This window comes from Marmota monax, unplaced genomic scaffold (genome assembly GCF_021218885.2).
Source record: "Marmota monax isolate L192 unplaced genomic scaffold, Marmota_monax_Labrador192_F-V1.1 WCK01_AAM20220418_F8-fsc00003, whole genome shotgun sequence".
Classification (NCBI taxonomy): Eukaryota; Metazoa; Chordata; class Mammalia; order Rodentia; family Sciuridae; genus Marmota; species Marmota monax.
This window is the reverse complement of record NW_026694084.1, coordinates 14,073,598-14,094,193: the sequence shown is the minus strand read 5'-3', so window position 1 is coordinate 14,094,193 and position 20,596 is coordinate 14,073,598. Positions and strand designations below refer to the sequence as shown.

At 35.0% G+C, this 20,596-nt stretch overlaps 1 protein-coding gene across 4 annotated transcripts in view; it reads right to left on the bottom strand.

The window, feature by feature from the left end:
* Window positions 1–20,596, bottom strand: part of Oxr1 (oxidation resistance 1) — a 411,354-nt gene that overhangs the window by 148,521 nt on the left and 242,237 nt on the right. The window contains exon 1 of one of the 4 annotated variants that reach the window (XM_046464589.2): window positions 10,930–11,207. The exons of the other annotated variants lie outside the window; for them this stretch is intronic. The gene's annotated coding sequence lies outside the window, so the exon portion shown is untranslated. Of the gene's footprint in view, window positions 1–10,929; window positions 11,208–20,596 lie in introns of those variants that run through there. 4 annotated transcript variants of the gene reach the window in all.

Below are 20,596 nucleotides of genomic sequence, written 5' to 3'. Positions count from 1 at the left end.
CTAAACTTGCTCTTAGAAGAGATTTTGAACATATTCATAGAGAAGGCAGAAAGATGAGAGTACAAAGATGTCTCCAAACAGGAACTATACCTCTCAACTAAATAATAAAGTTCTTCAAATAAAGTAGCAGAGTGCTAAGCAGGTTGAAGGAGTAGAAGAGGTTTCCAAAGCTTCCATGAGGGGACTACATCCTTTCTCCATTCTAGTGTGTAAAAAAAAGGAGCCCTGTCCCTCACTTTGCTGGTTTCAGGGCCATTTTTATCACCACAAGATGAAATAGATAATCAAAGCATTTGATTCTGAGTTGTTTTAAAAGATGACAAGAAGGTTCTCTTACACAGAAATATTAGCTGACATATCCCTGTTGAGATTCACTTTATCAGGGACAAAGAAGAAATCAGACTTCAAAATAATCAGAGCTACATGTTCTTTTAAATGTCAGAGAAAAAATTAAAGTCTCAACAATCTAATAGAACCTTTTTGTCTTACTTCCCGTAGACATTCTGTGTCCTCCTCTGAAATGTGTCATCACCAGTATGAACAGACATTTCTAACCTGTGGCCTCCCAGAGTACGGTGCCCTGCAATGCAGCTTGTAATGTTTCAACACGATGGCTATTTCCATTTTATACCTTAAAACAAGTTCACCACTTTAAGGCACAGCCTACCAAGCAACTGAAATGTGGGAGATCTTCAGTGGAGCTTGATAGATTGCCCAAGCCTATTCCTTTACCCCATCCACCCCTGTGAAATGACCCATGATATCATGAACCTTGAGCTTGTGGTTCACTTTCCACTGTACCTAGTTACTCAGAATCAATTAAACCATGTTGGTCTATTAGCTACTGGGTCTGCTGTTCTATATGATGCCTTAATGCAAAACAGACAAAAGAAGATTCCCCCTTTGGTAGATACATCCTATGTCAGGGAGCTCAATTTGATGAGCAGAGTTCAGTTTGGATTTCAGCCACAAATAGCCTTGGTCAGGTGACTTCCTGAAGGGACTATGCATGCTCGTACATGGTGGCTCTGAAGTCCTTGTGCTTGGTCTTAAGACCAAACTCTAAACAATGAAGCAGGCAGTCAAGTGAGGAATCTCCTAGGACAGAGGTCAACACAGGACATTTGAAATAACTACAACAAAGATTGCAATTATTATACAGTCCAGGGTTCTGGAAAAGCTTCCAGAACCTCTCAAAATTTAGGTGGCAATGGAAAGAATGTGAGGACTCAAGAGAGAACTTCTAAATAGAAGAAAACACTTGAAAAAGAGCAGGGCAGAGAATGTAGATGTACTCATGGTAAACATCATAGGGTTCAGTATTGCTGGCGTTTGTGTGATATTTATTTAAGTAGAGGATATAAGTTATAAGGCTCTGTAAGTAGATTGGGTCCATGATGTCGAAGACTCTGAAGGCCAAGTTGCGGATTCTGCTTCTCATTCAGTGGTCACTCTCTCAAGTATTATGAGTAGAAGCTAATGATAGATATAACAGCTAATAATTTTTAAATACTGTGTGTCAAGAATTTTGCTATGCCTTTGGCATGAGTTATCTCATTTAAATCTTGTGAGAGTCCTAAAAATATGTACTGTTATTGTCCCCATTTTACCTATTAGGAAACTGAGGTTAGGAAGGTTAATGTTTCCATGGCTCTGCATACTAGTAAATGGGAAAGCAGAAGTCAAGTTCCTTTCTGACTCCAAAGGCCTTAAATACAAGGGTTCTCAATAAATAAGCCAGAGCTTCACTTTGGCAATAGAGGATGTTCAGAAGAGGGAAATATTGAAAACAAAGGTATTTGGTGGGGTGCTCAGCAGAAAGTTGGTGCTAAATAAAATCAGGGGTTATAGGGACAGTTGAACTTAATGGTCTAGAGTAATGTTCAGCTGATGATAGCAGGTAGACATAATGGCTGGACAGCTAGCAGACATGTCACAGATGGAAGCCATGCACCAAAGATGGCAAAACCAAAGATAGAAAGTAGGTAATGACTTTGTTTACTCCTGACCATTTTTGTGAGTATAAAGGCTTAATTTTTCTTTATACTGGACTTCGGTCTCTGTTACCAAGAGCTAATCTTTCTTTTGATACACATTTTCACTTATAATGGAAAAATGCCATTCTACTAGGCTGTTTTCATTGAGATTTGCAACTTATAGAAATAAAGTTGAGGAGTTTCTACCATTCCACTCCCGTTCTGCTACTGCCTTCAAAGAGGGTTTTTTCCCTCCACCCCTATCATAAAATGCTAGTCCAGGTAAAGTAGAAATAACCTAGCTAAGAGGTTTTAGAATGATTCACTCCAAGTTTGGGCAAGGAGAACATTTCAACTAAAAAAAAAAGGTAAATCAGAAGCATTCAAAATTCCAAGCACCTATGTTGCTGGGAAGAAAGGTTAGGAACAAAGTTAATTTTTACATTTCGATACATGAGAGTTGGTCCTCATAGTTTTCTAAAAAGGGGTATCAAAAGAAATATCTACTGCTAACGACATGATGTGAGATTCTGGGCTTTGTGAAGATCAAACTAAAGATAGGGTGACTTAACTGGCCACCTTCAATCTCACCTCCTTGGGATCATTAGGAAGAAAAGTAGGAGTCTCAACTGCAGGTGATGGTATGATGTGGTTAAGAGAGTTTACTGTTCCATCCTCAGATGATTTTTAGAGAGGGTACCAGTGCTGGGAGCCACACCATGAAAAGGGCGGTGAACAAAACCAGAAGCCATCAGAAAGTGACCAGGCTTTAGGTTCTGGTGAGAGGGAGTGAGAGAATTCAGAATGTTAGAGGGGACCCAGGTGAGACTTAAGTTACTATTCTCCTAACTAGTTGCCCTTTACTCTTTTCTACAATCTACTTTCTTTTCAACATCCGGAATGAGCTTCTTACATCATGAATCAGGTCATTCCTCTGATCAAAATACTTCAGTATTTTCCTCTTGTACTTTGGAATACAATTCAAGCTCTTTACCACAACCTCTGTTAGTCTTTCTCCATGCTTCTCGAATTCAACCATATGGGGTTTTCTTTTTTTTTCCTTCTACCTTGATATTTCAAACTCATTTCCACTTCTGGGTCTCTGTGCCTGCACTTCCCCTAGACATTCAAACACCTGTCTTTGTCTCTTCATTTCAGTGTTATTTTCCAGAAAAGCCTGCCCTAAACATTTTTGGAATCAGAAGTGGTTTTGTTTCAGATCTTGGTTCCACCCCTTAGGATCATTCTTCCTTTGCTTTGGTATCTTGCTCTGTAAGTGAAGGAGCTACTTGAAAGCTGCTGTAGGGTCAAAAAAAAAAAAAGTAATCATGAAAGACATTTAGTTGAGAGCTTCTAATTTTATGTTGTCCCAGTGCTCCATATTCTCATTACTATATAATATATCCATCATCATGTTAAATTATTTTATGTATCTATGTTCTTCCTATATTTATTGTGTATTTACACCCATAAGAATATTAATTCTGTCAGTGAAAAAAACCTTGAGAGCTTCTAAGTAGCTACAAAATAAATGGTTTGATATTTAATTTAATAGGGGAAAAAAACCCAAGAAGATAAAGCAGGAAGAAAGGACTTTCCAGTAGTCTATTCCTGAACCTTCCACTATCCGTGTCCCCTTGGTCACTTTCAGGGCCTGGGTTTCTGCTTTAGTATGGCTCTGGAACTTTGATTACAAATTTGCTTGTTTTGTAAGGTTATGTGTAAAGTAGGAAAAGCACGTGTCAGGCAGCAGAGGGCAGCAGTGTGTTGACAGAAGCACCTGCAGCTCTAAGACCCATGTGTCCTCTAAATGAATGATCTTTAAAAAAAATAAATAAATAAATAAATGAATGATCTTCCCACTAAAAGAATGACCTTGTTTTTAAATTTCCCATTACGTCATTGCATCTTGTGATATAAGGAAAGAACTGATGTCTTTGGAGAAAAAAATTGTAAACCATCTTTTTCATTTCTGTAAAAACAGAGTTTTCAATTCAGGGATGAAAACTGTTGTTGCATTTTGATTTCATCCAGGTGGGAAATCAGGAGAACCACAAGAACTGGATGGAGTGTGGTGATGGGAACAGGGTCTCTAGTTCCTAGCTATGTGCTGCTTACTAACTGCATGAACTTGGGAGGCTGGGAACAAGCAGGAAAAGGTAACTTATTTATACCTCTACTGCCTATAAACCTGAGTTAGGTAGTAAAACAGCAAACAGTGAGAGATTAAGTAAACTGCCCACAACCATGCAGCTAACTAGATGAGCCCTGATAGGAAGCTTTCAATTATTTTGTAACATAATAAGTAATTTCTTGGTTTAAAATTAAAAGAGGGATTATATGAGTTTCTTATCAATAAATAAAAATGAAGAACCTAGAAGTATTTTCTCCTTGCTTAAAAAGTCAGATCTTTAAATATGAAGTTCAGTATTCAGTTAACACAGCATCTGGTAGTTCCCAAGGGAGCTCAAGAGTGTTCGGGAATCCTCTAAGAAGACTGAATTTCTGCTCTATCATCCTGCTTGCTTTTTTAAATTTTTTTTTTTTAAATTTAGAACAATGTTCAGTCAGCCTTTCTTCATGGGTCTATCATTGTGAGCAATTTCTAATCTAAATCATATCTCTCTCTTTTCCTATCTCATTTGAGTACCTTTTACCTTCTCCTCGATTCAAAAATAGTAGTTATAGTCAGCAATTCAGTATTAATGTTTCCATCAGGATACCAACAAGAAAGGGGAAACATGCAGGGAGGGTATACAGAGAGGTTTCTGAGAAAGCGGAGAGGACAAGCCAGGCTGTAGAGTTGGTCTAGGTACAGCAGCAGCTATATGTGTGCATGTGATCAAACAAACTCTGCAGATGATTACAAATCAGTTGCTTTGGCCTGATAAAGGAAATGCAGTCTATTATTTGAGAACATTCTTCATTTAAAATCCATCTTAAAAGAACAACCTATGTAAAGCTTCCTTTGTGTGTTCAAGTATAAGTACAGCCACGATAACCAAGCTTTCCCCACCTGAGGCTGAGCTTCAAGTGGGCCAATACTACTATAATGGACTTTGCACTGTATATTCTTAATTCAGTCACCCTCCCACTCTCCTAGACGATGGTTTCACACTTTTTTCTCTTTCCTAAAAGTCCCAGTAAACTCTATCCTTCTTCACTGAAGACCTTGCTTCTTAATTTACTGGAAAAAAAAGAAGCATCCAGAGACTTCCACAGACTCTCAGTACAACATCAACCCACCTACCAGCATCTGCACCCACTGATTTCTCATGCACTATTTTAAGTTTATTTATCCCCATTTTCTGACCACTCCTTGTGCTGCTCCTCTTCACAGAAAAATTCCTTTAGATTTTCTATACTTGCTGTTTCTAAGCACTTCCTTCCCATGCTTTCTCTTAAAAAAGAGAAGGAGCACTTCTGCACTGAACTCTTATTAAAGCACCAATGAACTCTACCTTGACAAAATCACAGTTACATCAGTTTGCATTCAACACAATGTTCACTACCTCCTCCAAATGCTTTCTTCACTGGTTACCAGGACATCACAATCTCCAGGGTCTTCTCCTACTCCACTGGCTGCTCCTTCTCTGTCTTTTTCACCAAGTCTACTTTCGGCCATCATTGGAGACCCTAGGGTGAAGTTCTTGGTCATCTGTGTATGCTCCTCCTTTGGTGAGCTCAACCATAGATTTTATTACTGTCTGTTTGTTAAAGACTTCCAAATTAATATTTCCAGCAGATTTCCCCCATTTTCTAGATTCATATTGCCAACAAGCTTATTCAAAAATATCTCTACTTGGAAATCTAACGGACATAAGAAACTTAACATGCTCAGATATGAATTCCCAAATTCTCTGCACACCTGCTCCACTCTCATTGTTCTCAATTTAGTTGAGGGCAAATCCATCATTTTCTCAGTTCAAAAGCCTTAGAGGAATACTTGACTCTTTCACTTTCTCTCTGCTTTTTCACATTCCATATGGTAACCACCAAGTAAATCAGTTGATTGCCTTTAAAATATGTATGAAGTGTGACCACTTCTCACCTCCATCACCATCATCATTTCCCATCTGAATCATGGCTATAACTTCCTCATTAGTCTTTTGGCTTCGAATCTTATTGGTCTAACAGTCTACTCTCCACATTTGAGCTAGAACAAGTCTTTCAAAGATAGATGTGTCAATTCTTTGCTCAAATCACTGATCATTTTTTATTTCACTTGTAGGAAAACCATACTCTTATAATTCAAAAAATAAAAGCTTCCAAATATATGATGAGGCCTCATTCACTCTCTAAACCCATTTCATTTTTTTCTGTTGGTGTTGTTTTCATCCCAGTCACAGTTACCTACTATTTCTGAAACATTCAAAGAAAGTTCTTGCCTTAAAGTCTACCTTCCCTCTTCGTGGAATTCTGCTTCCCCAAATACCCACATTGCTAACTCCTTAGCTTCCTTCAAGTCTCTACTCATCTTTACCATTTCTTTCTTTTATTTTTCATTTTTTATTTTTAGTCTTTTTAGTTATACATGGCAGTGGACATCTTTGCCATTTCTTAATGAGGCAAACTCTTACCACCATTGAAGAAAAATGGAACATACCATCCTGTCGGATAGTTCTAATCTGCTTTATCTAGCTTGATATTTTCTTTGCTATATGATACTTAAAAATTTACTAAATAATATACTTATTTCACTTAATTTACTAAAAAATATACTCATATGTTATGTTTATTCTTTGTTAATTTTTTGCTTCTTTTGATGATATGTTTGCCCCATGTAGTATTGACTTGAATTAGAATAGCAGGTAGAATGGTGGATAAGGAAATAATATAAAATAAAGAAAGTGCACTGAATTCTATCTGGCAGAAAAGATAAATTTGATTTGGGCAATGGGTAAAGTAGTTTGGACAAAAGTTGCTTGAGGTTATAAGAAAAGAAAATGAGTAAGAGAATATGTGATGCACTAAGTTACAACAAACGAGATGGGCTTCAAAATCCCATTAAAATAATGGATTTGGCTTGCTAACTTGTAATTTAGACAAAATGTTCCTAGAAGTAGCCCTGTCCTGGAATTACCATCCACAAACCAAAACCATGACCACAGATGCTGTAGTGGATTAGAAATGATAACAGTCTCCATAGTTGAATGAGTAACTAAATCTCAGTAAACTGGAACATGAAAAAACAAACAAACAAAAAAAAAATCCCACAAGTTGGGTTTGTAGGGGCAAATGGATTTTCTAATTATCAAGACAATTTAACTATATTTTGTTTCCTTATAAGTTTAGTTTTAATTTCTGTCAAAGTTACATAAGAACTACAGAAGATAATCACCAGTTCTCCTGAACTTCTCATAAGATAAACAGTTCCTCCAATCCTTTCTTTTTCCCATGCCCCAAAGCCAGCCTCTTTGAAAACCCTTCATTCTGCACTGCTCCAGCCTATATTATTGTTATAGGAAAGCTATTTTATCAATTACCCTTTGGGGGATTCCTTTCATCTTTTCCTTATGAACATCTTCTGTTTCCTGGATTCCATATCTATTCTTTTTTTTCTTTCTCTTTTATTGGTGAATCACCCAAGAAATTATAGACACAAGGGAAATTTGTCTTAAAGGTACTTCTGTAAAATGGTTTTATTCTACTCAGACAATTGATTTGTAATTTTAGTAAAGCTTCTGATAGGAAATAATTTGCCATTAGAATTTCAAAACCATACTATATTATTTTCTAGCTTCTAGCGTTGCTATAGAAAAGTCTTATGTCATTCTAATCCTTTCTCCATTAAATAAATGTCCTCCTGAAAATATGAATATCTTTTATTTGGCACCAGTCTTCTGACATTTCATGATAAAGTGCTGTTAGTCAGCTTTTCATCACTGTGAGCAAAATACCTGACAAGAACAACTCAGAGGAGGCAAAGTTTACTTTGGCTCACAGTTTCAGTCCATGGATGGCTGATCCATTCCTCTGGGTCCAAGATGAGGCAGAATATCATGGTGGAAGGGCATGGCAAAAGAAAGCTTCTCCCCTCATGGTAGCCAGAAAGCAGAGAGGGTGGGGGTGGGGGTGAAGGAGGCACAGGGAAGATGAACCCTTTCAGAGTATGCCCCCAGTGACCCATCTCTTCCAGGCTTGTCCCATCTGCTTACAGTTACCACTCAGTATCTCCATTCAAACTTGAATGGACTTAAGTAAGTTATGTCTATCACAATCCAATCATTTCACCTCTGAATCTTCCTGTATTAACACAGGAACTTTTGGAGGACACCTTATATTTAAACCTAATGCATGCCTACATCTACATCTGAGTAGATTTTTATTCATTGTTCATGTCACTGAGTCCTTTCAACCTAGAAATTCTTATCTTTAAGTTCTAGGAAATTTTCTTATATTATTTCTTTGATTTTTTTCCCCCTCTCTTTTATCTCTGGCATTTATTTTTAGAATTCTTGTGTGGATGGACTTCCATGAGTGGTTCTCAAATTTCCATATAATTTTCTCTCTTATTTTTAATCCTTAATTCTCCTATCCTACTTTCAGGAAGATTTTCTTCAAAATCCAGCTAGTGTTTGCTGTGTTTTTCATTCATGCAATTATATGTTTAATTGCTTATATTTGTTTTGTTTTCTGGACATTTCTTTTTGTATCACTCTATTCTAGCTTCATGGATAGATTTTGCTCTTTTGAGAAGATTAAGAATGGTTTTATAATACTTCCTCTCTTTACCACATGTATTCTATTCCTTACAATGTTTTTTCTATTTTTCCCCATTTTTAGTTTCAATATTCTCACATCAGACCTTTCTTTAATAGCTCTCCTATTTAAGAACGAAGCAATATAAAAGCAGGCTGTAATGAGACTTGTTGACTATAGTCTTTACTGTAAAATGCTCTTGTTGAGCTAATTTTTAGGAGAACTCCTAATATCAGTTACTTTCGGTCTCCTGAGTCAGTTTACTTTTTAAAATAGATTTTAAAATGCCCTCTTTTGTTAATGCATTCTGAAATAATATCACCGATTGCTTTTAGGAATTCTGCACTATAAATGTGGTACTTCTCCCTTTTCCCACTGTTAGCCTTAGATTTCTTGAAATTGTTAACCTATTTGTTTTTCAACTTCCAATGTTTTGTTGCTGTGATCTCCTATTTTGTGGTTGGTCCTTTTAGCCTATGTCTCGTTCTTAAAAAATCCTTTCACTGTTATTTTAATTGAGTATGGAAAAGGAAAAGAGTTTACTGGATGCTTTTAATCTGCCATCTTTTACTGGAAATCTTAAGATGAATGAAATGCTTAAGAGAATCTAATTTACTACACTTATAAGATCAATTTATTAATTTTAGAGTGGCTATTTAAGGGTGCAGCAATGATTGGCTTTTTATATTTTAAACTGGTCCCATCAGGCATTTAAAGTAGTTGTTAAAAATTATATAAATTTATTTAAATGTAGTTTGATATATTTAAACAAGTTTAACTAGGTGTATAAATGAGTGTACATTTTGGAGGAATTTATTCATTTTTTTGGCAAACAGACTGCTAGAATAGAAAGGAATAAAATATTGTAATGATTGGCTGGCTGTTGCTCATTATCTCCAACTATTACTAAAATGTTCCTTAGATAAGCCAAATATCTCTATGCTTTCCTCTTCCTTCTCGATTTTCTCTAAGAAACATCTTATTTGTATCATGGCCACTTCAATAGTGACTAAGACACAGACTTCTCTAAAAATCTCATCACGTGATAAATGAGTGATTCCTTAATGAAATAAGGTTGCTGGCCAAGTGGTAAGCTTCATTTACTTAATTTTGAATGATAGGAAATACAACACAACTATTGCTTAGGATTTTTTTTCATGATATATAGAAAGTGGTATTTTCTCTCTAATTTCACTATTATTAAGATTTACTCATAAACTCAATAATAAATTAGCCTCTTTAACATTAGCAAAGGCTAAGTTAAAAGTTTTTTTTTTTTTTAAATGTTGCAGGAATGTTTCTGTTTTATTCATTGTGCTAGCTAAACAGAACACAGAATAAATAGAGGAAGAAAAGCTTCCTTGTCCCCAGGTTATTGCTATTTTTAGCTGCCACACAGAACACTGCTTCGTGTTTAGCTTATTATTAACTCCCACATATTATTATGCTTCTACATAATCTTATTTAATCTAAAATTAATTAATTAATTGGTTATTTTTATTTCTGTCCAAGTGTACAGAATTTGGCCAATACTTGTCTTTCTATACATCTGTGCTCATTTAAAAAATTATCCATCAGTCTTGCTGTCTTCCTCTTCCACTTCCCAGTGCTAGGGATTGATCCCAGAGCCTCTTGCATGCTAGGCAAGTACTCTATAACTGGCCTACGTCCGTTAGCCCTTGCTGTCTTCTTTTATCCATTATTTTTATAAACTATGTGATAGCTTTAGAAAATTTACTAGAAACTGGTTGGAGAATGTTAAATCATCTGATGTTTTCCTCTTGCTAGCAATTCTTATAAAAAATCTCTACATTGTTCTCATAATAAATAAATGTGACATGAAACATAATATAATTTCATTTTATTCATATACTCTCATGTATGGAATGAAAAAAAGATACTTGCTTCTAGAAGTTTCAACTAAGGAAATAGGAAAGGAATATAAGAAAAATCAAGCAATGGTAATAGAAATAAGATGAATGTTTAAATTAAAAAAAATCATACCATGGAATCAAAATATTACAGATGGCACATATACTAATACTGTTTATTAAAGCCAAAGGTTGACAATTTCTGATACTTTACTTCATAGAAGGTCCACTGTACAAATATCCAAATATGTTGTTTACAGTCTATTTCGTTAATTTCTATGCTTTAGTATCAGGACTCTGCTTTTCCTAACAAATGATTGACATTTCAAGCAAATGAGAAGTTTAAAAAAATAGAAAAGCATGATTTTTTAGAAACTTACTTCATAGCTTCATGGATATTAGGCATATTTCCTTGGAATTGAGCCTTCTGCAGCAGTAGCTTATCAAGTTCTCTTTCAAATATTCTTGGTATTTCCCTCGGTTTATTTCCATCCTGAATTCTAAATCGTTAAGTACAGAGAGTCTTTGAATAACACCCTTTTTTCTCCATCTTTAGCAGACTATTGAAGTGAGAAGTCTCCACATTCCCTCTTTTCTCCTATGACTAATTTTAAGAAGGTTCTAATGCTGGGTAAGACAGCAGTAGCTAAAAGACTGAAGAAACAAATAAGTGTTTAAGGTTCAAAAGAGCAAGTTATTCATTTACTGAAGGAATGTTCAGGGAAATGTTTAGCTTCTGAAATTAAACATTTAGAGGACTAGAGAACATTTAAATATGCCAGCCATGGATTTAGTTTAAGTCTACAACATTTTTCTGAAATAATAAAATATATTGTTTCATCAAAAGGAAATGAAAAGCCGGGCGTGGTGATGCACACCTGTAATCCCAGTAGCTTGGGAGGCTGAAGCAGGAGGATCCTGAGTTCAAAGTCAGCCTCAGCAAAAGTGAGACACTAAGCAAATCAGTGAGACCCTGTCTCTAAATAAAATATAAAACAGAGCTGAGGATGTGGCTCAGCGGTCAAGTACTTCTGAAGTCAATACCCAGTACCAAAAAAAAAAAAAAAGAAAGAAACAAAGAAAGAAATGAAAAAGCGATATAATGTTTTACTGACTATTAAAAATGTAGGTGAAGATGTGGAGAAATTGGAACCCTTGTCCACCAGTGGTGGGAATGTAAACTAACACAATCACTATAGGAACAGTATGAAGTTCCCCCCAAAATGAAAAAAAAAAAAAAAAACAAAACCTGAACTTCCATAGGGTCCAGAAATCTCAATAATGGATCTATATCCAAAAGACTTGAAAGCAGGGTTGTGAGAAAACTTTTACACTATGCTGATAGCAGCACTATTCATAAAAGCCTAGTGGATCCAAATGTCCACCAACAGGTGTGAATAGATATACAGAATGCAGTATATATAAGTACACCAGAATATTATTCAGCCTTAATATGGAAGGAGATCCAGTCACATACAACAACATGGTTTAACCTTGAGGACATTATGTTTTTTTAAGGGAAAAAATATCACAAAAGGATAAATGCCATATGTTTCCATTTCTATGAGGTATCTAATCTAAAGTATCAAATTCATTGGAACGAAAATTAGACTGGTGGTTCCCAGGGACTAGGTGGAAGAGGAAAACAAGATACAGTTTAATAGGTATTGAGTTTCCGAGTTGCAACGTGAAAAAGTTCCAGAAATTTGTTTCACAACAGTGTGAAAATACTTAATTCTAGTGAACTGTATATTTAAAAATGATTAAGACTGTGGAAAAAAAAGATTTAATGCTCTAAAAGATAGTTATTTAAGTTATTCTCTGCCTATGTTCTGTGCAGTTAGAGTTACAATTACTGGTCAATCATACACAGGAAGAAATACTGATTATCAGTATACATTTTCCAACCTAAATCATGAGTGGTGATTTTGTGCAGCTGGCTGGAAGTGGATGGCCAATCAGAACACACACTTCTGCTCTGAGTCTAGGATGGCAAGAGCTTTCAGGCTGGTGCCATGAAACCAGTGAGACATCTTGGAGTTCAAACCAATCATTGCTACCCCAAACATCACAGTATGTAAGAACTGAACAGATCATGAAGGTTCAATGATATAAAATCAAGCACATAGCATATTGATGGGACCATAACTCAGCCTAAATTTAAATCCTGATTACCCCACCCAGCAACTATGTAGTTTTAGACACATTACTAAACCTCTTTAAACTTTTAAGTTTTCTTTCTTGTTTTTGTATTGTGAAAAGGTAGTAACTACCTGTGGAGTTTTACCTGTGTAGTAACCACCTGGGGAACAATGTATTAGATGAGGCATGTGAATGCTTACTACTATGCCTGGCCCTAGTAAATCTTGGCTATTATAATAACATTTTTGGAAGAGATGTTTGAAGATAGAGCTTTTTTTTTCTCAATATTCTGAGGGATAAAGCAAAATCAAAATGCTTTAGTCAATCTCTATAGTTGTTTTTTATAATTAATTTGCTTTCGTAGATTATTTGATTCTTTCAGATATTTCACTTTACCAAGGCTATCTTCAAACTCTGTGACATCCTGTGAGGGGCCAGAGAGTTCAGAGGCAACAGAAAGAACAATAGATTCTGAGTTATGGTATGAGGGGGTAGTTTGCTGTTATACTTGCTATGTTACACTGGGCACAAGTGTAAACTTTACATTTTTAGGTGAGTCTCCTCACTTACAAGATTAGATTAATTTTTACTCAAATATTGAAAGGAAACTCAATGTGAACAATTGTAATCTTGCTTGTGAAAAACTCAATCCTCACATTATACAATGTAAAGACTAAGTTCTTTAGACTTATTTGATAATTAAAATGTATTCTTAAATTAAGAATCAAATAGATGTATGATGTGTACGATTACTATCTCCTCTTCACAAATTCACTAAGGGAAAAAAGTGGAAGTCAATCACATGCAGGATCACCATCATGAATGAAAAAGTCTGTACATTTTTTTTGTACATTTGTTTTTGATCCACACATTGAAAGTGCAAAATAATATCAACCCTTAGTCGCCTAATCTAGCAAATTAGTTTTGGAAGAGGCTACTCTAAAACCTCCATTCTGATCACTGTATTTCTCAGTTTCCTACATACTTTGGGCCTTTCAAACAGAGACTGAAATGAGATTCTGAATTATTTACTAATAGTCATTTTTCGTTTATGGAAATAGGTGCAACATAAAGATGGAGCAATAGTTGTGTAAGGAAATCAGGTCTGCTCAACAGTCCTCCATAAGGGTTCATGAGCCCAAAAACATAGACATGACACTCAATTTTAGCCATTAAAAATCATTAAATATCATGATTGAAGGATAATGTAAAATAATAGCTAACCTTTGATTTTTGATTATTTTTTATGTGATGCCCCTAAGAAATGTGTGGACAGTTTAACTTAATATGTACAATAATTCTGAGATACATATTATACTGAAGAAAACTGAGGCTCAGAGAGGAAAGGAAACTTCCCTAAGGTCATACAACTAGTAAGTAATTTTACCAACATTTGAGCTTAGGCCATTTGGCTCCTGAGTCAGCAAGCTCAGTCCTAAGACTTTCCAACATCCTTCCCCAGATGCTCATGGATAACCTGATGTGCAGAAATGGGCACTTTCTTCTACCACTTTGGCATGTTTTTCTACTCATTTCATTTAGTCTGAAGCGCATGGTGCTTTATTTAGACAGGCGTGGGAAGTAGCAAGGGTAGGGCAAACTTGGGGCCTTAGGTAAGATGAAAAGATCCAGAGGAAAACCAGAAGTTTGACATAAATCAAAGGTGAGGAGTTTCAAGTGTCAAGGAATAGCAATTACAGGGTTTCAGACAGGAAGAGATGAGTTTCAAGGAGGCAAAACACAGCCATAAATGAGGAATTACAACAAGAGCCAGGCAATAAGACAGAAACGTGGCCTGAGGCAAGCCAGGAACTCAAAGTCAGTTCAGATAGCCTAGAATCAAAATAGTTATCCCTAGAGACAGGCTAAGGAGGAGGGAGTCAAAAATTTCAGGAGTTATGCAAGGGCAATCCAAATCAGGAATATAGAAGGTGGCATTTATTTTAGAAGAGCTTGGTATATTTTCATCTTAGGAAAGAAACTGAAAATGACTATCTAGGTGGTCAAAGTCGCCACTGTAGTACTGGGCGAATTAAGATAATAACAGGAACAGGGTCAAGAATAATTTGGAAGACTCGGACAACACTGTTGGTAAGAATAACACACCATGTGAACACTATGTAAACACTACAGATGAATATGTCACTAGGTATGCTAAGTATTTGGATAACAAATGAATTTAGTTAGTACTTTGAGTCCAGAACTTATATGCAAGGAGGACAATAAAATTAATCTATTTTTCGAGTTTGCAATGATCCATTTTACAACCACATTATGTCCAGAAGTTGTTTTTCTTCTGGTATTTTCTGTCACATTTTTACAATTACCCACAGAAATGAACTCCAAAGTAAATTCTGAATTACTTTAAATGTTGATAAAGAAGATATGCTGTGTATAAGAATTTGCCATGATTTGTAGCCCTCACTCATAGAACTATGAATATTCTCCATATGAACTCATTACTTTGCAAAGTAAACAAAGTCCAGCTACTTTCTATCAGAATTAATACATAAGTATCCATGTTAACTTATATGTGGGAACATTAACTGACAGGAAAGTTATGTTATCAATACCAATATTGTTCTTTAGGAAATTAGGCTGTAGCTGTGTAGTCAGGAGACAGAATAGAACATAAAGAATAGATTTGTTGTAAAGTTGATAACACTAAGTTATCCTCATAAAGGTTGCAATTGCTGGAAGCAGCTACTAACTTAAGGGCTGGAGAACAAAGTGAAATTAAAAATACACAAAAGTTCCCAGTGGCTCGGGAGGCTGAAGCAGGAAGATCATGAGTTCAAAGCCAGCCCCAGCAACAGTGAGGCACTAAGCAACTCAGTGAAACCCTTCTCTAAAATACAAAGAAGGCCTGGGGATGGGACTCAGAGGTCGAGTGCCTCCGAGTTCAATCAATCCCCAGTACAGAAAACAAACAAACAAAACCCACAAAGCCTTATAGAGAATGGAGCCTGCATAAGACTGCAGATAAAATATGGGACATACAGTTAAAAATGCAATATTGGGAACATATTTATACCAAGTGATTATCCATTATTATTTATCTGAAATGCAAATTTAACTGGGTGTCCTCTGTTTTTATTTGCTGAATGTGAAACCCCTACCTTTGAGAGGCTATAACCCAGAGCTCTGCAGCTCTACAGAGGGGCACCTGCCAGCTGACATTGGTATTTCTGAACAAGAGACTGAAATAGGTCTGGTTCTGCAAATCTTTGAAAAGTTCACATTGGAATCAGTGGTCCCTGCTGGAATAAATCTGGAAAGATCCTCAAAGGAATCTGTAAAACGGACAAGAAAACAAATCCTTTCCTTTCAGTCTGCAGTCTCCCTCTGGTGCCCTCTATTGGCAGAATCTAGCAGGTAGTTGCTGGCAAAACAGAAATTAAGAGACTCAGACCCAGCATCACAAAGCTTAGCAGGGAAGGGTGGGTTTGAATCAGAGAGACAATGTAGAAATAATGTAACAACACTTAAAAAGGACAATCATGTAATTCAATTGTTCATATAGTTGAGAAAATTTGCTGATGATTAATTGTAAACTATTAGTAAAAGAAGTGTTTCATACATTTGATGATTTTCTAGAGAATATTACGAATTCTCCTAAATAAAATTATTTTTTTTTAAAGTTACTCCTTTCCCAGACTCTGGCAATGTAGCTCAGTGGTACAGGGCTTGCCTAGAATGCCTGAGGCCCTTGGTTCAATCCCCAGCATTGCAAAACAAACAAACAAAAACCCCCAAACAACAAACAAACCATACAAAGCATGTATATATGAAAATACATAACACAATATTTTGGACGAAAATTCTTATGGTTCTACTGGCTTGAAATGTAATTTCAATTTGTAAAGTATTCACAATTTTATTTATATGGTATGAGCACTCTTTCTAAATATATGTTGTCTCATCAAATTTAAGAATTTCCTTCCTAATGTCATCATGGGTGATTAATCATTATACTCATTACTTTAAATAATAAATCATTTATTATAGCACCCCAAAGACATTCTCAACAGACTACTGCCTAAATAATAATTTTATATGCATTTTTTTAGATGTTGATGGGCTTTATTTTATTCATTTATTTATATGTAGTGCTGAGAATTGAACCTACTGCCTTACACATGCTGGGCAAGTGCCTTAACACTTAGTCACAACTCCAGCCCCTAAATAATATTTTAAAAAATCATCCCAATTATGTATTTGCATCTCTTCTGTTTTCCATTTTATATGTTATATATACAACATAATTATGTTTTACTCTGTAAAAATGTTTGGAAACAGAATATTCCTTTCCTAGGTCTTCACAATTCAGCCTGTGGAACCAAATTATTTATATAAATATATATTTTAATTTACTTGCTTAACATTAAAAGCACAAATTATTGTAAAATTGTATATGTTACTAATACACATAATAATATTTTTAAGTTTTCAAAACATTACTCTACATAACATAGATTTAATTATTTTCATTAAAGTACCACATACAATTTAGAAAATTTAGAAGAAATTTAAAAAGATATAAAAAAGAAAAACAAACAATATTACCACTCTCAGGAAAATCATAATTAATGTTTCCATGTATTTACTTCCAGGATTTTTTTCAATTTTTAAAACCATATTTGTGACCAATTTTATCTGCAAAGTTATATACAGCTTCCCTCTCAAAAGGGTATTTTTCTGTGATATTAAAACTTTGTGTAAAATTAATAAACATGGACTTAATAGTCTTTGAATGGATGAGCCATAATTTACTTAAACACTATTAACAAAACATTACTATTTTTAAAAACACAATTTCAGTTTTTTTTTTGTGTGTGTGTGTGTGTGTGTTTTATAAACAACAGCTCTCTCCTCTATCACTCTCAGTTATCACTATTTGTTGTTAATGGATATGTAGCTCTTTTCCAATTTGCCATTTCTAATCTGCCAAGGGTTAAGAAATCATATAATCAAATGTGTTAAGACTAAATAAATTCAGAGTTAATGTGCTATAAATGAGCATTTATAGTCTTCTGAGAAAAATACATCAGCTTTGGCACATAAATGATGTGCCATTCATTTCAGCAAATTAATTCCTACTCTTATTTTTTTAAAAAAACACATTCCTCCAGTTTCCTGAATGAACCAAATTGATTGTTATTAAATTTATCGCATGTCAACAAATGTGATTTCACTGAGTTATTTACGCCTACTTTGTACCTTCTGGAGTGCCTAAAACAGGCTTGATTGTTCACATGTCCATTAAAACAAGGGATGAATAAGTGACCAAAATCACAGAATTTAATGTAGGCATGAAAACACTACCAACCACTACCAACGCCTGTGAAACATACTCAAGCTTATCAGCCATGGAGGATCTGTGTTCTTTTCTACATGATCAACTGAGCGCAAATTTATTTAATTATAGTAATGCTTGGGAGGATAACACAAAAAAGAACTATTATTAGAAGAAATTTTCACAATGCTTTGTGGAAAGTGATTTAGCAATATGGATCAAGTGCCTTTAAAATCTTCCCACCTTTTAAGGACTCTATTCTAATAATTCAAAAAGCAGATGAAATGTATGTACAAAGACATTCATAGTAGCATTATTAATACTATCCCACTGGAAATTCTGAGCATAAACTATTAGCAACATGGTGAATGAATTTTGGTACTTCTATAATTTGATTAAGGCAAACATAAAAATGATATTTATAATATAATCTAGAAAGTGTGATAATAATAAACACACTTTAATGATATTAGAAAAATATGTTTATCTGGTTAAAAAATGTAAAACTGCCCAAATATGTTAATAGAAGGAAAAGTCATGTAGAGAAAAGTCATAAAAGAAATACATCATATTCTTTTTTTTATTAATTTTATCTTATTTTTTACACAAATGGAGCACAACTTTTAATTTCTCTGGTTGTACATGATATAGAGTCACCTCATTTGTGCAATCATACTCATACATGGGGTAATAATGTCCGTCTCATTCCACCATCTTCCCCCCTCACACAAACCCCACCCCTCCCCTCCTGCACTCTGCTCATCCAAAGTTCCTCCATTCTTCCCTTGCTCCCCTTACCCCCCCATTATAGATCGAATTCACTTATCAGAGAAAACATTTGGTCTTTGGATTTTTGTGATTGGCTTACTTTGCTTAGGAAGATATTCTCCAACTCTATTTACTTGATCCATTCATCTACTGAAAGGCATCTAGTTTGGTTCCACAATTTAGCTATTGTGAATTGTGCTGCTATGAACATGCTATGTCACTGTAGTATGCTGTTTTTAAGTCCTTTGGGTATAGATCAAGGAGTGGGATAGCTGAGTCAAATAGTGGTTCCATTCCAAGTTTTCTAAGGGATCTCCATATTGCTTTCCAAAGTGGTTGCACCATTTTATAATCCCACCAGCAAAGAATCAGTGTACCTTTTTCCCCACATCCTTGTCAGCACTTATTGTTGCTTTAATTCTTGATCATTGACCCTCTGACTGGAGTGAGATGAAATCTTAGTTTTGATTTGCATTTCTATAATTGCTAAAGATGTTAAGCACTTTTTCATAAATTTGTTAATAGACTGTATATCTTCTTCTGTGAAGTGTCTACTCATTTCCTTAGCCTATTTGTTGATTGGGGTATTTGTTTGTTTTGGTGTTAAGTTTTTTGAGTTCTTTATATATCCTGGAGATTATATGCTCTATCTGATGTGCCTGTGATAAAAATTTGCTCCCGTTCTGTAGGCTCTCTCTTCACCTCGTTGATTGTTTTGAAATGCACCAAATTCTTAATGGCTACATCTGGTTAATGGAATTATGGTTGATTATTTCATTATTTATATTTTTTAATATTTCCCAAACTTAATAAATGTGCTTTAAAAAATAAAAAATAAAGACTACATGTTTTAAAATGTTGGAATCTAGAACCCACGGTAACTACAGTAGAAGCATACATTTTGTTTTCTATCCATGATAGTGTGCACTTGGACAACCTGGTACACATATTGGAAGAATTGGGCAGATGTCCCTCAGTTTGGTGGACAGTAGGTTAAGTAGCCTCCTTTCTTCAGAGGCTATGTACCAGGGTCTGCTAATCTCTCCTCCATATTTACATTCAACTTCTATTGTGATAGAGGATTTAACTAAAAGATCTTATCACCCAGACTCACTAGTTCCAGGTGTAGCCATGTGTTTAGACCAATGACATGAATAATGACAAATGAAAAGAAGCAATAGGGAACTTTGGGGTCATATTTCTACAAAGAAAGTTCTATGGCTACTTAGCAGATTCTCCCTTTTCCCTGGCTGAAAGGCAGATGATGCAGGGGGTATTAGAGAAGTTATTTTAAATGGTATTGAATATTAAACTGGATTCTTTAATATTAAAGAATCTAGAATTCTTTAATATTAATAATATTAAATCACTATATTTAGTAGCCATTCCCCAACATTATTTAATATTAAAGAATCTAGAAGAAGTATCTAGCCTTGATACTAGAAAACCTGCCAGGAGGTCACTTAGTTCCAAATTGTTGTGAGGGACAAAAATAAAGTTTTGGGGGCCTTTATTATAGCAGAGAAATTAGGATAGTAATTATCACTGTTTCTATCTAGCAGAAGCAGCTGGGTTTAGTTGATTACTTTTAGAAGATTAGATCACCACTAATTATCACAAAACTAAAATCACTATATTTAGTAGCCATTCCCCAACATTTAAATATCTTAAATAACCAATTCTATAAGCCAATTAATATAGCTATTTGCAAATGGAGAATACCATGATACTTGAAACCAGATGTCTCAGAAGCCATATGAGGTTCTTTGAAGAATGAATGCCTTTTTTCTTCAAATAAAAAAATAATTTATTAAAACCCATATAGCTCAGCCCCAATTGAT